We start from the raw sequence: 18,769 nt of genomic DNA on the forward strand, positions 1-18,769 counted from the left end.
TTTATAGGGGTGCTCCCAGGTGACGGCTCACTCCCTGTTGCCCCCTAATGACGTCCCTCTCCCCTGGGCGGTGACTTGCGAGGCCACCCCACCCCCAGACCCACCGTTCCCTGGGCCGTGCCACACGCGGGTGTCGGCACTAAGGGTGGCCCCCGCCGATGACTATTTTCCAAATGGCGCGGGAGCCCTGCGTTTGTTTGATTGTCTGGGCCCTCTACCAGGACAGTGCTCCTGTTGGGAAAGGCTGTTCCTGATGTACCCCACAGTCTTGGCAGAGCCCCTGCCAGGCAACTCTCATAGCTCTCAACCATTTGTCTCGCAAAGTCGGGTGAAATCACCCGATTTTGTTTTTGGCGGGTGAGACGCCCATTGGAATGAATGGGCGTGCAGGAGGCTTGGCGGGTGAGTCAGCCCTTTGCAAGGCGGGTGACACCCGCCAAATGCGGGTGAGTTGAGAGCTATGAACTCTGCCTGCGCAGGCCGTAAAGAGCCTGTATGGCTGTGGGTTGACAGGGTGCTTGCTCTCTGTCCTTGTGTGTCGGCTGCGTGCCCCCAGCAAAGGTGTGCCTGGACCCTGTGCCCTGGGTCCAGGACGTAACAGGAAGAAATTATTTTTTAGGCTGTGGATCATATAATGTTCATAGCTCTCAACTCACATGCTTTTGGCGGGTGTCACCCGCCTTGTAAAGGGCTGACTCACCCGCCAAGCCTCCTGCACGCCCATTCATTCCAATGGGCATCTCACCCGCCAAAAACAAAATCGGGTGATTTCACCGGCCTTTGCAACACAAATGGTTGAGAGCTATGTAATGTTATTATTCTTAGTGATTAAATCAAAATAAAAGCACCTGCCAAATTAAGTAACAGTTCCCCTGCTCTGTGCTTGGCCACAGCGCATGCTTTAAAACACACCACAAAAACCCGAACATTTGGCTGTTTGTAGTTTTCCCACGAGCACTGTGTGTGCAATACAGTGCAGTACAATATCCCAGTATTCAAAACTACTTCCTGAAGCTGGAACACGGGACCTTGTGTAGTCCCACTTCTATCTCATTGGATCGCCTGAAACTTACCTGCCTGGTGGGATGAGCTTGGCCCAGAAACCACTCCCTCATTCACATTTCTCTCTCCAAACAGGAAATAGTCTGACTCACACAATTTACGCTGCAAGTACACACGTACCCTGCCACGGCCCAACCCCAGCACTGCCTGCTTCTAAGGGGACGTTGAAAGGAGTGTTTTGGGAAGACCGATTCCTTGCGACACCGGTGTGCAGTCTTTACCCTAAGCCAGCGCGCGTGCGGACACCGAGATAGAGCAACAGGCGGCAGCGGCTGAAGGTGAGTCGGGAAAGGGGATGTGATGATGTCTAGCGTCCGCTTCCTGGATTCGTTCTTTTATGTTTATCCTACAGCGCGAAACAAACGGCCTCCGCTCTAAATGCTGGTCTTAAGTTATAACTGAGAGCCCCAACAACGCAGAACGGTTGTTCTGGGTGAACTCTTGTGTGTTGAGTGCTGCGAACCCGATGCATTGATTTGCTCTGTCTTTTTTTAATTCACGCATTTGTTTTCCTCTGTGCGTTTCGCGCTTTTGTCTGGCATGAAGGCTTTGCTTTTGGAAACTTGCAGCGAGTGACGCTGCTTGTTGGAAGCAAGCCTGAGCTCGCATATTTCAAAAACTAAACGCGAAACGCCCACTGCGCTGTGTGACAGGCTCTGCAGTATTGACAAATGGAGTGTAAGATTGGGTTTGGTTGGTTCTGGCCGAGGCCTGTTCAAACACAACATCAAGGTGTAGCAGGAATGATTTAGCTGTGTCTTAGATTATGCTCAGTGTAGGGGAGCAAGGGCGATTGAGAGAGCGACCACCAGCAGCCTGGGAAGTAAGGGACTCCGGTTCGAAAAATGTTCCACTGCTCCCCTCCATACAGAAAAGTGTGAACACATCTGTGCTCACAAGTACTGCCACAAAAAATAAGACTTGTATGCCCTTTGCTATCATGGCTGTGTCAGAAATACGTGGATTGATGTTCTGTCATTGTTTAAAGCAAGGACCTAGCTCAAGAGCAGCGGACCACAGTACGCGTTTAGGGTAGCTGGCCAGCCCGGCTGAATAGATGTGTGGGCCAATTTCAATTTAGAGCTGAAAACAGTCTGGGGCACCCGTGGGGTGCATAGATTATAATAGAAACACATACTGATGGGGGTCAATCATCGTGGGACAGCCAACCAGCAGGGAGCCGAAACACTAAATGCCCACTGATTATCACCTCATCCTTTAACACAGGTTCCACATCAGCCCCTTGCTGACAAAGATGAATTCATAGCTTTTCAGTGAGCATTTAGTGTTTCAGCTCTTTGACAGTCTCGTGATAATTGGCAGCTATTAACTGAAGGGCTCCAGCAAATTAAGCTTGTAACGTGAGCGCAGCAAAGCACACATTTGAACCCCCATAAGGAAATAAATATATAAAGGAATCTATTGCCCTATTATAAGACTGCTGATGGCAGTATGGGGGCAGTTGCTGTGGGCTCCCATGAGGCTTGAGGCCCCTCTCGTTTGAAAGGCCCTGATGCCAGCGTTTGGGCTGCTATCTTTCAACAGTAGCGCAATACTTAGCACCTCACATGCAGTTCGTTATCTGTCATGCAAGGGAACATGGGCCCCGTAGATGACCAGTGTTTAGGCTTCTCACTGTAGGATGGGAAGGTGCTCCTTAAAGTCTAACAAGTCCCTTCCTTAGTTATACTGTGTGATATTGAATTATTGTATTTTGTCTGTGGCTTGATAGAGAAGGGGAGATGGTAGTGAAAACATGCAGGAAGGCAACCTCCAACCACAAAGAGCGACTGTGGAGGTCTTGATGCTGTTGGAACTCTGTGTAATGGCCGTCTGCCCTGTCAGGCATGCTCAACCCAGTTCTATTATTTCTTTTGCTGTCTTGGGTTTGTAATGGGGTGGAGGGGATGCAAAACTACCAAACTCAAAATTCAAGTGTCTATATGATAGTCTCACGAATGAGATATGGTATGGTTTTATTTATAAAGATAGAATAAGCATTAACAACGCCTGTATAGTGTTTCAGTGTGCATTTATTGGGAATGGATCGATGTGGGTTTTAGGATGTGTTCTTGTGTGTCAGTGTTTGTAAGGATTTTGGGCGTATCATTTTGTCTGTGTGTAATTGTCGACTGGATGTATATTTGTATACTGGATGTATGTATGGTTGGAGTGTTGTAAATTAGTGTTGCAGTTTGGGAATGGCACCTTATGTTCATCTAGCCCCATCTCACGACCCTAGACTCTGCCAATATGTTATCAATTGGCTTAATATGACTGTGTCCTCCAAGGACTCGCAGCATGCCTTGCTTCCCAATCATACCAACATGTGCCCCTTTCAAAGTTTTATTTTTATTTTATATTTTTATTTTTTGTTCTGCCAGATATTGTCACATGCCCACGATTTTAAAACTGGAAAAACAAAGGTTATGTGAAAATCTACAGACCCGAAGATTTTTAAACACATCAAAGACCTTATCATCGCCAGGCCTCTGGGTCATGTATATTAGCCCTGAACTAACAGCAAACGGCTCCAGATGCTCTGTTTGTGGCAGATCCAACTGCAGATGCTATTTAATTTTTTGTATAGTAACATTGCATTATTTTTTATTTTTACAGTGGGATTCACTATTTCACCCATAATTCTTGAACAGAACCTCGTAGAAAGTTTTTCTTTTGCAATATTCAGCTAGAAATGCTCTATTAGGTGGTAGAAATGTGTGCAAGGTCATTGTCAGTATGCAAATTAGGCACGTTTTGAATTTTGACGCAAGGAAATGACGCACGCTAGTGTGTCATGTTTTAGCATCTGTAGGGACGAGCCTGTTGCTTTGAAATGGAAAAATAATGTATACAGAAAAGTATCAATACATTTTAAACCGAAATCTGTAACCATTGGTCCTATCATGCTAAACATTGCATCACTTGATTCATGTCGGAGCGAGGGATCTGGTGAGAAAATTAGTAGAGTGGTCATAGGTATGGAAAGGACAAGTTTAGAATGTGGCAATATTTAATGCAAGAAATCCCCTGAGGTGACATCACATTAAATGGCAGGGAAATTTGGGTTTAGAAGTTACTCCCATCAGACTGCCCTCTTCATTCATATGCCCAATGACCGCAGATGGGTATGTCTACTGTGATTGGGGAAAAGTAAACGCACCTCAAAAAGGTGGGGGTTACTGTTCTATATACAATTCAACACACAATCCTAAGAGGGGAGACTGACGGGCTCAATCACAGACTGATGGTGCTAAAGAAGAATTGATAACGGCAAGGAGAAGGAATAGATTGCTCTCGTTTTTGTGACTCCTTTTTTATTATTTCCAGTGCCCTGAAAGTGAGGCCTAGCAGGGGTTTAAGCCCAAGGCCTTCTTCAGTGGAAGAGACAGCAGACAGGTTGTGGAGGAAAGCTGATCCCATTTTGCTGACTGATGCCCACCTGTTCCTAGAGGGGGAGAATTGAACCAGTCCGTAAGAGGATGCTTACCTGTCTGTGATAAAGCTGAAATAAATTCATATGCGAATATGAATTTAAAGGGGAAACATTCCTGAGGGGAGTGTGATAGGTCAGTAGAAGGACACACTCTGATTAGACATTTCACTGTTAAGTTTGTTAAAGAAAATTAGTAATGCTTAGCTTTCCCTGTACTACAAGGCATCTCTGCCTAATGAAACTAGCTTGAGTAATTGTCTGTGAATGTCTAGAAATTAAACTCTACTCCATCCAACTCTAAGCTTGTCTGACCCTACCACTGTCTTAACAACTTAGTCTCTGGTCATTGTTTTTATCAGTTCATACAGTTCGTTTACTGTTGCTTTGGGTTTTTATTTCTTTTGGTTTCCTCTGCAAAAAGTTATTCTTTTCTCTTCTCCTGTTAAATGTATCAACAAGTATCTATTTCCTTCTGTGCTATTTCTTATTTTTCTGTACAGTTCACAATCTTTGGTTTCTTCCTGTTCTTTGCCTTTAAATATATTTACTATGTCCACCCAGTTCTCAGGCTTCTCTTTTATCACTGGGCGCTCTACTTTCATTAGGTCTTCTTGGCCTTGACTGATATGAATTTTGTCACTCACATGATATTTCTCATCCACTCCTCTTTTGTACTGGTTTTACAATATTTTTTTCTTAACTGAGATGATTATTTCAATACAGCTTCTCATTCACTCTCCTTTCTGGTATCATGATATCACTTATCTCTTGACTGTGATGAGTATACGCATTCCAATCATGATTCTCATTCACTACCTCTGGTTTCACTTCTCATGGCTTCCTCGCTACTGGCTGTAGAGCGTCTGTTGCTTCCCTTCCTCTCACGATTGCAGGAGGCTGCGCGTCTTGCTTCTGCTTCTTCCTAGAGTGAGTGTTCAACTCTTTTAGTAACTCGTGGGCGCTCTCTTCGCGTCTCCAGGCTCCTCCCCTTTTTGCACTTGCATGGTTGTGGGGCTCCACCTGCGCAAGCCTTTGTTCCCTTTCTCTGTCTCCTGCAGATTCTCTTCTCCTCCGTACGTCCTCTTCTTCGTCCCAGTAGAATGGGAATTTAAAGGGAGCTCTTCTACATCCAGTTGGCAATGACACAATGGTTTTCTCTTCACATACATTTTCACTAGAAATGCTTGAAGATGTAATTTTGGAAGGTGCTTTAGGGAGTCCTTGTCCCCAAAGGGTGATTCTCTCCTGGTGGGGTTCCCTTTGCCCCTACCTCTATGGAGTGTATTGTGGAGCAGGCTCACCTCCCTAGCCTCACAGGGGGGCTCCCCCTTGGAGAGAAGGGACACATTTCTGCGATTCGTCACATGAGTGATACTATGGGAATTAGATTAAATCCTGGCCCTGTTATTTGTAAGTACTGAGGGGTGGGGGTTTAGAAACTGACATCCTGAGAAATACGCTTATGAAATATTTGTGTGTTTCCGGAATTATAGATCAATTAAATGGTAACTATGGTCTGTAGATAGTCCTCTTTACTTGTGACAAAATATTTAAGGATTGGCACATTGTTTAATTTTACTTGGGGGCTTACTAATATGCAAAGGCGTGCCCATGTCTGACATACTTAAAATTTCTTTTTAAAAAAGGTATAAAGACAAACCGATTTTAACTTCACTCACCTGTCACAAAGACTCTTATTGGGCTTGTGATGCAGGATGCAGATTGAACTAGTGAATGGATTAGGTAATCCACTTTTCAGGGGAATCACATTTTCAAATAGTTTCTTGAAAAAGAAGAATGCAAGTGCTACTGTCATGACAGCCAGTCCCATGCCCCAACAGTAGAGCAGGACATGGATACACTAACAAGTAAAATCATCCAACAGACAGAATAGCAACCACAAAGGCTGAAACCAAGCTACCACCCTGATGCAGAGCTCGAAATTAAAACTGAATAAGCAGGAGTTTGAAGCAGCTCTTGGGTTTCCAGCTATAACCAGTGACCAGGACATGTTGAACATACAATTTCCTTTTTACAAGCCATTTACATTCATGAAGGTCCAGTAGTTTGTTGCAATTGATTTTAAAATGCTGTTGACATTTTGGCCTGTCTATTAAGAGGGTTGTGTCTATTTTGAGGAAAGAGGAAGTAGTGAGAATTGGATAGGCAAGGATACTTTACTTTACTTTTCAAAAATTCCTCCTGGACTGAAAAGGATTAGGTTCTGGGAACTGATACCTAATCGGAGAGGCCCAGAAAGCGCTCAAGGGCGAGGGCTATGTTCACAACCATCTCGGACCTGCTGTTTCCTTGTCTCTCTGCTCTATTTCCTTAAGTTTCGTTTCCATCATGTCTACAGACATATTGGGTTCTTCTCAATCGCCTCACCCTTCTCTTACATTTCATCCATTCTGCTTTGGAGGTTGGAAACTGAGGTCTGCAAGTCCGTCTTGAGGGCCTTTGTCTCCTGTAGATTATCCAACATGTCCACTTTTGTGGGTGTTTCTGCTGCAGACTAGGTCATGGACTCCATGGCAGTAAGGTGTCTTTCCCACAAGGTCCAATATGGGCCACCTGGTCCCCACACAGCACATTGGAGAGAACCTTGTAACAGTCTCTCTTCTGGACCCCCTCAGCTCATACAGGCCAGTTCGGTTCCGAATCTGGGCCATCTACTAATGTTCAGAGCAAGCCAATCCCTGGCCTCTCACTGTAGCCATCAGCATTCAGCTCTGGCCTCCGCCATCCTGGGACAAAGAGCTTTCTACACTACTGTGGCACAATGTGCATCAGAGGCAGCCCTGAGGTCTGGCCTTTGGTCAAGGCTCTCCAGCAACCCTACTTGCGTGGTCCAGCTGGATTGGCCTTGCTAGGGCCTGATGGTTCACATTTGCCACTAACAGTGTCCACTCCCGTGGCGCCTACCTGCCATCCTCCAGTCTCTCCCATGGCCTCTTGGTGGTTGGGTTTGGTCTAGTGAGGGATTTTGAAGCCAGGTCAGGCGGTCAAAGCCACTTTTCCAGGGGCCAGCATCTTGCTCTCACAGGAACAGTCGGACTCCGATCCGGTTAGCTGCACCCGCTATGCCCTACTTGGCATTCCCTTGAAGCATCAACTCCGGTTCGGGCGGTCCCACTGCTGCCGTGCGCAAGAGTCTCATCTCCTAATATCGGCCCTTTACAATTCCTACGTCTTCAGGGAAGTCTCTGTGCAGAGGTGTTGCTAGGGGGGACAAAAGGGGCTATAGCCCCTGGTCTTTTGGTTGTAACCCCGGATAGAATCTCAGGAGCTACAACCAAAAGGCTATCTAGCCCCCAGTCGCAACAGTTCCGACATTAGCGCTGTCTTTTTCAGACCTAGCAACACCCCTGTCTCTGTGTCCTTCAGGCTCAGTAGCCTTCCATTCCATGAGTTGCTGGGAGCTCGTTCTTTAAACGGCCATCTTGTCTGCACCATCTAGCGGTCTTCCAAAATGCATTCAGTGTGCGTACATACACAGTCCCTCTTATCTGCACCAAGTGCTAAGGTATTCGTATGGTATGGCCAGGTACTAACTACACTGTTGCGACTATAGGTCCATGCATTTCCACCATATGCACACATATTTGCAGACATTAATTTTTTTCTTCATGTGCCACTCACGTTGTTTCTTTTCATGCACACTCACAAATGCACGTTTACAATGTCACACCCATTCATACATTAGTCATACACTGATGCACCCCTGTTCACTGAGCTACACATGTATCTAGGCATTCTAGGGTACACATAGAAATCGCTGGGGATGCTGTATGGTGAATAGTTAGTCTAAGCGTCCCTTTATCCAGCAGTGATAGAACTTGTAGGAAGACAGCGTTATGTTACCTATTTGGGGACACGTTGGACTGCAGGCTTGTATGACTGTGAGGGGGCGGACATGAGCACAAAGTAACTGCGAGGATGACTTTTGAGGCACAAGGGGTGTGGTGTTTGTTAAGCAGCAGACACTGTTCAAGAGATTGTCTACAAGCCACCATGTTGTCAGGAAGTGCGGAGGTGGAGGAGGTACCCACACACACACACACACACACGTCATCGCAGAGGAGGCAAGGCGGGGATGTTGAACAGTGTATGAAGTGTGTTTTTGGGGCTGGGAGGCAGTGGTTCCTTCCCAGTGTTAGTGGATGCTTGAAGCCACCACTGCTGACATGATGGATGGCGGGTGCATGAAAAGATGGTTTGCCCTGTGTAGTCTTGCAAACACGTAATCTCCTCACAATTCAACACTTTCTGCTGGATATACACATGCTCTGGCACTACTCGGAAATCTGCCATGGACACCAATCACAAGCCTAATACGCTCCACTGAGCCACAGAGCTCTGTTAATGTTCTTGTTGGATATCTTGGCATCTTAGCTCTGTGAGGGAGATGCAGTGGAAATATGAGCCGCTCTGTGGTACAGCTATCTCTTATTGTTTTATGCAGTGGCTCCTTTTACCTACCTTCAAAATAAGTTTTTGTACGTAAAGCAGCCGGAGACCGTGTCACAAGAGACATGTTTTAATTTTTGTTTTTTAAAAGGCCAGTTGGTTTAATAGGCTTGACCGAATACCTGAAACTTGGGGTGAGTTAAAAGCCATAGTGGTGATGTGTAAAAATAAAATCGCAAAGGGAACAGAAGAAACCTAAAAAACAGTGACGTGTGATGACATCTGGGGCAGGATCAGCTGTTTTCTAACGCCATTATTACCATGATTGTGAATGATGTTTTTTTTTGTGTGGCAGGGTTCGAAATTGTTGGTGGGTATTTAGCTCCCGGTTAAAGCCCAGGAGAGCATGGTTAGCTTGACGCCAACAACTGCCAGGAGCTTCCTTTTGGCTCTCTTGGCCAACTGCTGCCATCCAAGCATACTCCAGTGACTTTAACTCTGCATGTTTGGTAATGTGTATAAATGAGCATTCAGTCACAACTAGAAGGGATTTTGACGCATAGTTGGTCATATATGAAGGACATAAAGTAAATGTTTGCATCGCAGATTGGAGTTCAATAAGGTTCACGCTATAGTACTCCTAGTGCCCCAGAGGTTGCTCCTGCTTACAAGGTGATGCCGGATACCCAGGAGCTAATTTAAGTTCCTGCCAATCAAATCCTATTTCAACCCCTTTGTGGCTGAGTAGTGCCGTCCCTCCTTAAGTTGTGACTTATCAGACCTAAAAAAGAGGAACTCGCCATTGGCTAGTGACAATTGACTCCTGACGTGTAAAGCAATGGTGTGCATGTGGATAATTGATGGGGCAAGTGACTTTTTATCCTTGGCTTCTAGCTTGCAACTTTAAATTTCAACACCTTGTTACACTACCTCCATGTTGTTTAAAACGTCTTTACTGCCACTTTAGTGCTAATTATCAGTAACTGCCTTTACGAGTAAGGAGCTTGTGAAAGGAAAGGTTCCCTTTTACCAATTACAGGACTTGGTCAAGATTGGGGATTCCGACAAGGACTTCGATAATTATGTCTCAGGAAACAGTGAAAAATTCAAAGCAATATAAACAAGACCTAAGCTGATTGTAATTCAATACAGACCCATGTGGGATGTCATTCAATTTCGAGGCATACATTATTTTCCAAAAATTGATTAGCAGAGTTTGCTAATTAAACTTTTCTTGATTAGCAAACAAACCTATTTGATTAGTAGTTGTGGACTAATATTTTGAATGTCACCAGAAGTTATTTATTTGTACCCAAGACCTAAAATGATCAACCATACTGAATTTGTGTGTACCGCTGAAGGAATTAGTGAGATGAGTGTAAAATGTAAAGGTTAGCTGCACGAATGGACACAAATGGATCTAATAAAAAGGCTCTGAAAACAGGTTTTCGGTGCAAGGCTCTGTGCACCTGGGTCCAGTTGGTTTTGCACATGGCAGTGTTAGGTATATTGTATGATTTTAAATGCTCGACGACTCATTTGCTCTGCAAGAAGAAGTTCAGAGGTCTGATAAATCCAAATGTTCAATGTTTTATAATTTTTGTAATTTTTTTTTTTATTATTCTTGTGTTTTAATCAATAAGATTTTTACAAGTACAGTAAAAGAAGAAACATCTTTAATTCTATTTACACCACTTGCTCGAAGACAAACAGCCTAATTTGGGAAAGAGGACTCAAGAAGCTGATGGTTCCGACAGTGTCATTTGCTGTTTAGTCTTTTTCTTTTTTTAGGGCTAATTCTAGCAGTTTTGCTGTCGCCATAGTCCATCTTCCACTTTTGCCTGCCATTAGGCGGCTCCAGCAAACGTCCTCTTCCATGATGGTTGAATCTACTAAAAGTAGTGACAAGTATGCAGCTCCCTCCTTACACGTTTGAGGGCACATCATGTGCAGGTGTCTAACAGTTTCTGGTTGCTCTGGTGGCTCACATATTCGACACTGGTTCAAGGCCACCGATGATCTAATGGCCAAGATTTCCTGCGTCAGAAGCAAATTCAAACGCGCTCTCATAAAGTTTCCTCAGAGGTTTGTCCGGGAATTTGGTGCAGTACTTTAGTGGAGTCTTTAATTTGTTAAAGGTCAAAGGAAGATACTTTAGCAATTTATTGACTTTAGCTTTCTCATTTATGATAATCCAATCTTGGTATTCTATTTTAGACTTTACTCTTTGTGGTTTTGTAATGAGAACTTCTTCCGTACAAGCTAAATCGTTTAACTTGTTTTGTAAGGTCTTCACCCATCCGTTGAGTGCATTGCATTGTCCACTCTTGATTTCTTCCGCAACCACCCGGTATACTGGTAAACTGTCCAGCAGCAGAGTTTTCCTGAATAGTTGCATTGAACTCAGCTCCACCACTGCCGCGAGGGATAGCAGCCCACTCTCACGTCTAATTGCTGCCATTGAAGCAGACTTTGGCAGACCGAAGACTGACTTCCACAAATAGTCTTCCATTTGTAGCCATATTGACTTTGGCATGTTGAGTACCGTTCATTCTGTATGCCAGCGATGGGACCACTTTAGACTTGTAAAAGTGTACTGCTGGAATTAGTGAAAATTTTCCAAATTTTTTTATCGACTGCTCTTGTTTGAACTGTGAGGGTTCTAACTTTGTCCCAAAGAATGTTCTGCATTGTGGTCTCCCTCAAAGAGCCGTCGATCAAAATACCGTAATTTGAAGTGGGCGACGACTTAAATTTTTGTGTTGTCCAAGAACCAGGTGAAGTGCTCTTTATTGTTGTTTTTTTTCCATTTTTGTTGCGTTTTTTTCCATCGCCATGCCTTTAGTCTTGGAGTTATTAATTTCCAAATTGTTGATTTCCATATAGTTGGCCAAGTTAGTGAGTTGGCGTTGTAGACCAATTTGAGTTTGATCTAGTATGATCAGGTTGTCGGCATACTAATTTCTTGACATAGTGACCTTACCTACTTGGGGTGGAAAAGATCTGATTTTTTGGTTCCCAATCTTTGAAATCTTCGAAGAAGACGATGAAAAGTGCAGGAGCAAGCGGACAGCCTTGCTTAACTCCTCGCTCTGTAGGAATCCTGTTTGACAGTAGGCCCTGTTGGTTTAAACGCACATGCATAGTTGTATTTGAGTGCAGGGCGATCACTGGTTCTAGTATTGGAAGAGGACAGTCCCAGGCTTTTAATTTGGACCAGACTTTGGTACGGTTTACCTTGTCGAAAGCCTGCGACAGGTCGACAAAGATGAGGAAGACCTTAGGAGCACCAGACTTGATGTTGGATTTTATTATGTTCAAGAGTAAAATGTTTACTGCGGTACTTGCATCTTTTTGGAAGCCTGTTTGGAAGGGGTATGCACTAGGTGGAACTCTAAACCATTTCTGGAAATGGGAGAGAAAGAAAAAAATGTGCGTATATCTTGCCAATTATGTCCAAAAGGGCAATTGGTGTGTAATTGACAGGATCTTCTCTGCATCCCTTTTTATAAATCGAAACCACTACTGCTTCTGTCCAGGATTTTGGTACCAACTTTGCTTTCTCACATTGATGACTTGAGGTTGAGTATAACTCCTTTTAATGTCCTCTTTGTCTGTGAGGCGGCAAAACTAGAGTTTGCTGCTGATCTGAAGGGTGGTCAAACAGTGTAGAAAAATAGCTGACCCAGTCTGCTTCAGAAACAGAGTTGAGAAGGATGTTGTCTTTCTGGCATTTTACTCTTTTGATCAAAGCCCAAAAATCACATGATTCTTTTGGTGCTCAGTGTCTTTAACATGTCTTCTGCTTCATTTTGATATATAGTAATTCTCTGATGTTTAAGCCAAGACTTATATTTCTTTGATTCACTCCAGAAAGCTGACCACTCTTCTTCTGTCCTGTGGGTCAAAGCAGTTCTTTTCAGTTTTCTCAGCTTTCTATGATTCAATGCCACACTCTTGTCAGAAACATGTGTGGTTGTGTGTGGATTTTTATTGGGTCCAGAGAATCGAACTCTATGTGCCATAAGAAGAGGCAGATAGTCAGGTCTTGATGTTTCTATTTGGGAGGAATTCGATGATATTGCAGAGGTGAATTGTTCATTTATCTCTGTTAAATTATCGGCTTTAGGCGCAAACGAGTTTGCTGCCTATTTTTTGCTACACTTGACCCGTAGATTTTTTTTCGGGACCTGTTCCAAACCACGACATGGTTAACAAATTGTGGTCACTTTGTAGTTCTTTGCACTTCAAAGGTTGCTATGTATTAATCAAGCTGTGAGTTATGAATATGTAATCAAGGGTGGCTTTTGAATTTTGTCATTCCCATATTGGAATCGGAGGCTGGTTAGTTTGCAGCCATGCTGCGTTGTGAAAGTTTCTGGATTTCATTAATTTCATCCATGCCCGACCCCCTTTCGTCAACTGAAGGTCGAGTTGTATGGGTATTTACACGAGTTGTGTGGTTTACGCAGTTTGCATTTAGGTCGCCACATATGATTATATTGGCTATATCGTGGTCCACGTGTATGGTGTTGATGATGTTGGCCACTGTTGCACAACATTTTTTGGTCGTTGTTCTCTGAGGATTCCAATATAAATTGATAATGGCTAACTGCGAGGTGATTGATGATTGTGATCCATGATTTCGATCCTGGCTCTTGATGGAACCATGATGTTAAAATTGCTAGCATTTCTTATGATTCCACCAGTTTTTGACTTATTGTGATCCCTGAGCCCACTCAGACCGCAGTTAATAGACCCGAAGAAGGGCAGCCGAGCAAAGCCTTTGAGGCAGGTGAAAGTTCAATGCTGAAGCCGTCCAGGTATGGTTTCTCCACCAGCCAAGTTTCTTGGAGGCATAAGATGTCATAGGCCCCCAAGTTCACGTCACATGGACGTGTCAGGTGAGTGTAACCTCTGGTGTTCCAAGACCCATATTAGTTGCTTTCTTGAATTCTTTGACTGGTGCTATTTGGTATGCAGTGTTTACTGCTGAGGCCTTTTGAAGATCGTTGCGATCTCCCTGATTTGGTGTTGAAAGCAGCTTGGAACCACTTCCATGGCCCTTTTGGGGATTTATCGTCAAAGGGTCCTCTAGTAGTTTCTGCTCTTGATGTATTTTTTTATTTGTCAACCAGCGGTTCTTTTGATAATTTCCGCGGTTGGCGCGGCAAGGACATTTTGGTACTTAAAATGCTTGTGCGAGCCAGGGTCTGTTTGACCCAGTGTCTCTCCCTTCTTCCATAGTCAACGTCATCACCTCTGTGGAAACGGTGGCTTTGGCCAGTCTTCCTGAGTCCTACTTGATTAGCGCGGATCATTTTCTGTGCGACAGGGACTATAAACCCATCGCTTGTGCTTATACAATTCTTCAGTGCGCGATACATATCGCTGTTTTTTGGGCGTTCTGTTGCTTGAGCTACAAGTTTTAGGGAGTTCCATGTAGGAATCTTGCATTTCCAAAAGAAGGAAGCCCTGATGTTCGAGTTCTTTGTGGACTTCTTTTGGGACATCTCGTAAAGCTTTTTCCTTGAAGTGTAAGTAGGCTTTGGCTTTGCGTTCTCTATGGTGTGGTTCAATCAGTGTGAAATTGTTGGTATTCAATAGTCGAAGTGTATGGATTTTGCTTAAGATTTTTAGAACTGCTTTCCTATTTAGAACAATGTATCCATCTTTACTTGAGATTTGTTGTAGTTTGGAAATACGAATTTCACTTAGTTTCCCGTCAGCCACTTTTGAAGAAGAGGTACTTTACTACTACCTGACGCCTGCGGTGACAATTGCTTTGTTAGTTTTGCTACTTTTCGATGCTCAAGGGATTTGGAGGGCCCGCCACTTGTATTCGCCGTATGGTTTAACTAGAGAACCTTTTTAGGTGAGGTTTTGTCAATAGGCCTATCGGGTGTAGACTTCGAATGAGCCAATATATTAATATCAAGGCCTTTGGTAATTTTATTTTCTTGCGACGGAATTGATTGCAGGGTGCAGAGGCTTGCTTCAGCACTGTCAGTGTGGAGCATTCCTTCAGGCGTCTTGCTTGGTGCCTCTGGGGAGTCCCAATGCTGAGACAAATTCATCAGGACACTGTTAGTCCTGAAATCTTCTGCTGATCTAGGGGACTTTCCAGGCATGCTCAGATTCTCGGTTATTTTTAACTGCATTTCCTTGCCTGTCCACACTAGTAGCTGTTTTAGTCTCGTGATGCTTTTTCATCCGCCCCAGCCAAAGCGGCTACTTCGTTTAGCTGTTGTCTCGATTTCTGCTTTTTATTGCTATCTTGTTTTGCGTTGTTTTGAGTTTGGCTGTGATCTCATTCATTGTTGAACTTGTCAGTCTGGGTGCCCCCAAAGTAGATTTGGTGAAGATGGGGGGGCCAATTCACGATGAGTGGGCTCAGTTGATGTTTGCATGTCCCTCTCTACTCTTGTTTGAGTTAGGGTCGTCGTATATTTGGTGTTTAGTTTTTCTTCGAGTGCGGCGATTTTTGATTCCAATAGACTTTGATGTTCAATGGATTTAGTCTCCAGAGCTGTGTTATAGCCTTCTACGAAGGTGAGTTTGGAGGTCATCGTGGCAATCATTGCTATATTGTTTTTCAATGAATCATTGATTGCTTTATAAAGTTTTTCGGTTTGAGCCAATGCAATCGTCACCGTCGACATGATTGTTAGTAAGTCTGGCTTTCTGTTAGGAGAATCCTTTTGAGCTGTTGATGATATTTCACTGAGCCGTCAATTTTTTTAAAAGTGTTGCGGACGGCCGATGTCCGATGATTAGATTGTGGAGAGTCCGATATTGATGTCTCGACTTCGTTGTTTACCTCTGGATCTGAAGTATATAATGTAGAGGTTTTCTGAGGTTCGTGGTTCTCTACAGTGGGGCCCGAAACTTTAGTTCCAGGTCCCACTTGAATGTGAGCTTTCGTCCAGGCGTAACATCCTTTGCTGTGCTCATGCTCCTTTGCCAACCTAATGGGTGTACCTATTCCTGCAGCTGCACCGGTTAGTAAATTAGTTGTGGAACCCGAAGGAGACAATAGACGTTCTTTTTCGTGATTTTCATTTGCTTCTGCCGTTTCTGCAGCAGTATGTTTTGTTTTTAGTACATTTTCCGGTTTGGGAAGACATGTGACTATACGAGATATCCGCTCTGGGTGTCTCCTCTGGATGTTGCTTGTCAAAATTAGTTGGTACTTGGTTTAGTTCTTGATCGTTACCAGTTAAATCTTTTTTGCGTAATTTATTCACTGGCAGCGTTTCTTGAATCGCCTCCAGAATCTCTGCATCTGACAAGACAGCGTCGAGGTCTAATTTCCTTTTGTGCTGTTTAATAAAATAGTCTTTTAAAGAGGACAAAATCAGCAGATTTGGTAAGGATTTGGCCTCTCCAGTGGATTTGTTGTGTAGCCTAAGATGTTTTTTTTCTGGAAGTTTTGTTTATGGCAATTTTAATCTCTTGCGTGTCGGGCTTGGCGAGGCATCCCTTAGCAATGAGTCTCTTTCCCTTTATTATTCTTTGCTCTTTTTCTGAGAGTGGGTGCGGTCCTGGACAGTCTGAGGTAGATTTGAAATAAGTAGACGAGCATAGACCAGGAGATCTCCATAGTGTTTAATGGTGTGTTCCCAGGAATGCTGTGATTGAGAGAATGCTGTCAGTTCTTCATTAGGCAGCGAATGATGATAGCATAGTTTTATGGTGGTGTTTATGTACCCAAAGACTCAACAGTGTCTGCAAGTACATTCTAAGGGAATTCCTTTAGAATCCTCTCAGTATTCTGGGATCTTCGAGCAGAAACAGCACATAGACCAGTGGAGCGTTGCCAAAAGTGGGCACAGAATGGCAGTTGTGTTAAGGATTTCAATCAGGCAATATACCTGGGTCTCAGCCTAGCATGCAATGCACAAATGAAATACTTATTTATTGTGTCTACAGGTTCAGTATTCTGAATGAAATACCACTTATATCACACCTTTTCTCAAAATACCCCCAGGTCACAATGGACCAGGAATCAGGCTGTTTGGTAAAGGTAATTTTATTTATTTAAAATTCAAATCAAACATATGTTTTAATATATGGGGCAGCAATCACCAATGTGGTAAAAATACAAATCTAAAAGTAAGTAAGGCAGTTGAATTCACTTTTGAGCAGTACAGAATATAAAACACAGAGAAAATAACAGTTTTGGCTTGTTGAAAAGATGGTGCTTAGGTTAAGATTTTCCCCTGCAAATTTCTCAACTCACAAAGAAGCAATCTACACAGATGTAAGTAATCAGCAGATATTCAGGAATATAGAACAGTGTATAGGGTTTCAATACAATCTTCCCTCCCCAACAAGAGAGAAAATGTTTTTAGAATGTCTACACTTTCAAAATGACAGTTAATAATGGCTGAGAAAAACAATTAAAAGTGTGTGCAAAAAGTCCTTAAATTGATATAAATTCCTATGGGAGCAACATTGAAAAGATCCTAACAAACATAAGCTATAAATATGAGCAACAGTACGCACTTTGCATCAGAATAGAAGTTTGGAAATACTTTGAATGGGAAAACACACGTGTAAAGGTTTTGCAAAAATGCTAATTCCCGCCTAATTTTCACTATGCGATATTTGAGAAAAACTGGTCAAATAAATGTTTTTGGATGCTTGGTTGTAGCTAAAGGGTATTCAGGCTGGTTAGCAGTTTGAAATGCAGTAAGCTCCAGAGTGGTCCACGGAAACCTACCCCAGCACCTCTGTGTCCGCCTTGGAGGACTCCGTCGGATTACCTGTGGGATGATTAAGGGTTTGGGATTTCCCAAGACGAAAGCATTTTAAAGCATTTAAAAGAAATTATCACCAGCACAAGGAGTCCAAAGCAAGGTTTCAAGACTGGTGTGACAATATCACAAGTTTTTAAGTTAAAGATAGGATGGGTCATAGATTGGGATAGGACAAGGCAAATATACTATGGGTTACTATGATTTCTATTGACACTTAGTATACTTTAATTCAAGATTCGGACTGTCCGGTTCTGGGCATCACGGATCGGGTCGACAGGCAGCAGGGCAGTTCTGGCAGGATAGGTCAGCTGGGCAGATCTGGTAAATTGGACTGGCACCTCAGACTGGACTGGATTGGATTGGCCCTTCTGGTTGCTGGACACTGTAGATCAGTGAGATGGCGAGTTTCAGCAGGCAAGCATTAATGGTAGCAAGCCAAACTGGATCAAAATGATTTCCCTTATGTTTGGTATGGTTTCAGGATTTGGGCCTAGCTGAAAGAGTTCAGCAAATGCTGAGGCCTTGGCTTTGCAAAGAAATCTGGAATCGGGAACAAGATGAAGAAGTCAGAAAAAAAAGATGGAGGATTCAGAAACGGGGCACCATGCGGAAATCAGGATGGAGTCAGGAACCAGTGTGCCTGTGTGTTGTGAGGTTCGCTTATTTATCCTGTCAAATGACATCACTTAGTTTATGCTAGGGGCAGACTTACAACCCATACCCACAAGGCTATGATTGGTCAAAGACACAGTTCCCGCCTTGCTTTTTGCTGGTAGGATGACCGAAAGTGTTGTTATGTTTTATGATGTGACTTGGAAACCTCCCATAGTTATTGGGACCAAAATTTAACTTTCCCACAAATACACATGTATATACTTATGCCCTCTAATAAAATCGGACACATCAATTACATATTTTGTGGGGTACATTTACCTCCAACTTACCCGTCGGTGAGGTCTGGCGTTGTCTTTCTGTAGAATTTTGTCAATTTTGATCATAAAAGTTTGGCCTAACAATTCCTAATTCGGTACATATATGTGCAATCACCTCTAGAACATGGGTACACAATATTAGTTTTTCAGCATTAATAGTTTTGGTG

General features: G+C 43.4%; 1 protein-coding gene across 2 annotated transcripts in view; it reads left to right on the forward strand.

Annotated features, from left to right (window-relative positions):
• The first annotated feature begins 1,110 nt into the window (after positions 1-1,110).
• The window catches only part of LOC138510254 (tight junction protein ZO-2-like), a 1,104,514-nt gene continuing 1,086,855 nt past the window's right edge, over positions 1,111-18,769 (forward strand). Inside the window, exon 1 of one of the 2 annotated variants that reach the window (XM_069625778.1) lies at positions 1,111-1,340. The gene's annotated coding sequence lies outside the window, so the exon portion shown is untranslated. The remainder of the gene's footprint in view (positions 1,341-18,769) is intronic. The other variant, XM_069625777.1, reaches the window with a different exon arrangement.

This window comes from Ambystoma mexicanum, chromosome 6p, assembly GCF_040938575.1.
Source record: "Ambystoma mexicanum isolate Mex_15411 chromosome 6p, UKY_AmexF1_1, whole genome shotgun sequence".
Classification (NCBI taxonomy): Eukaryota; Metazoa; Chordata; class Amphibia; order Caudata; family Ambystomatidae; genus Ambystoma; species Ambystoma mexicanum.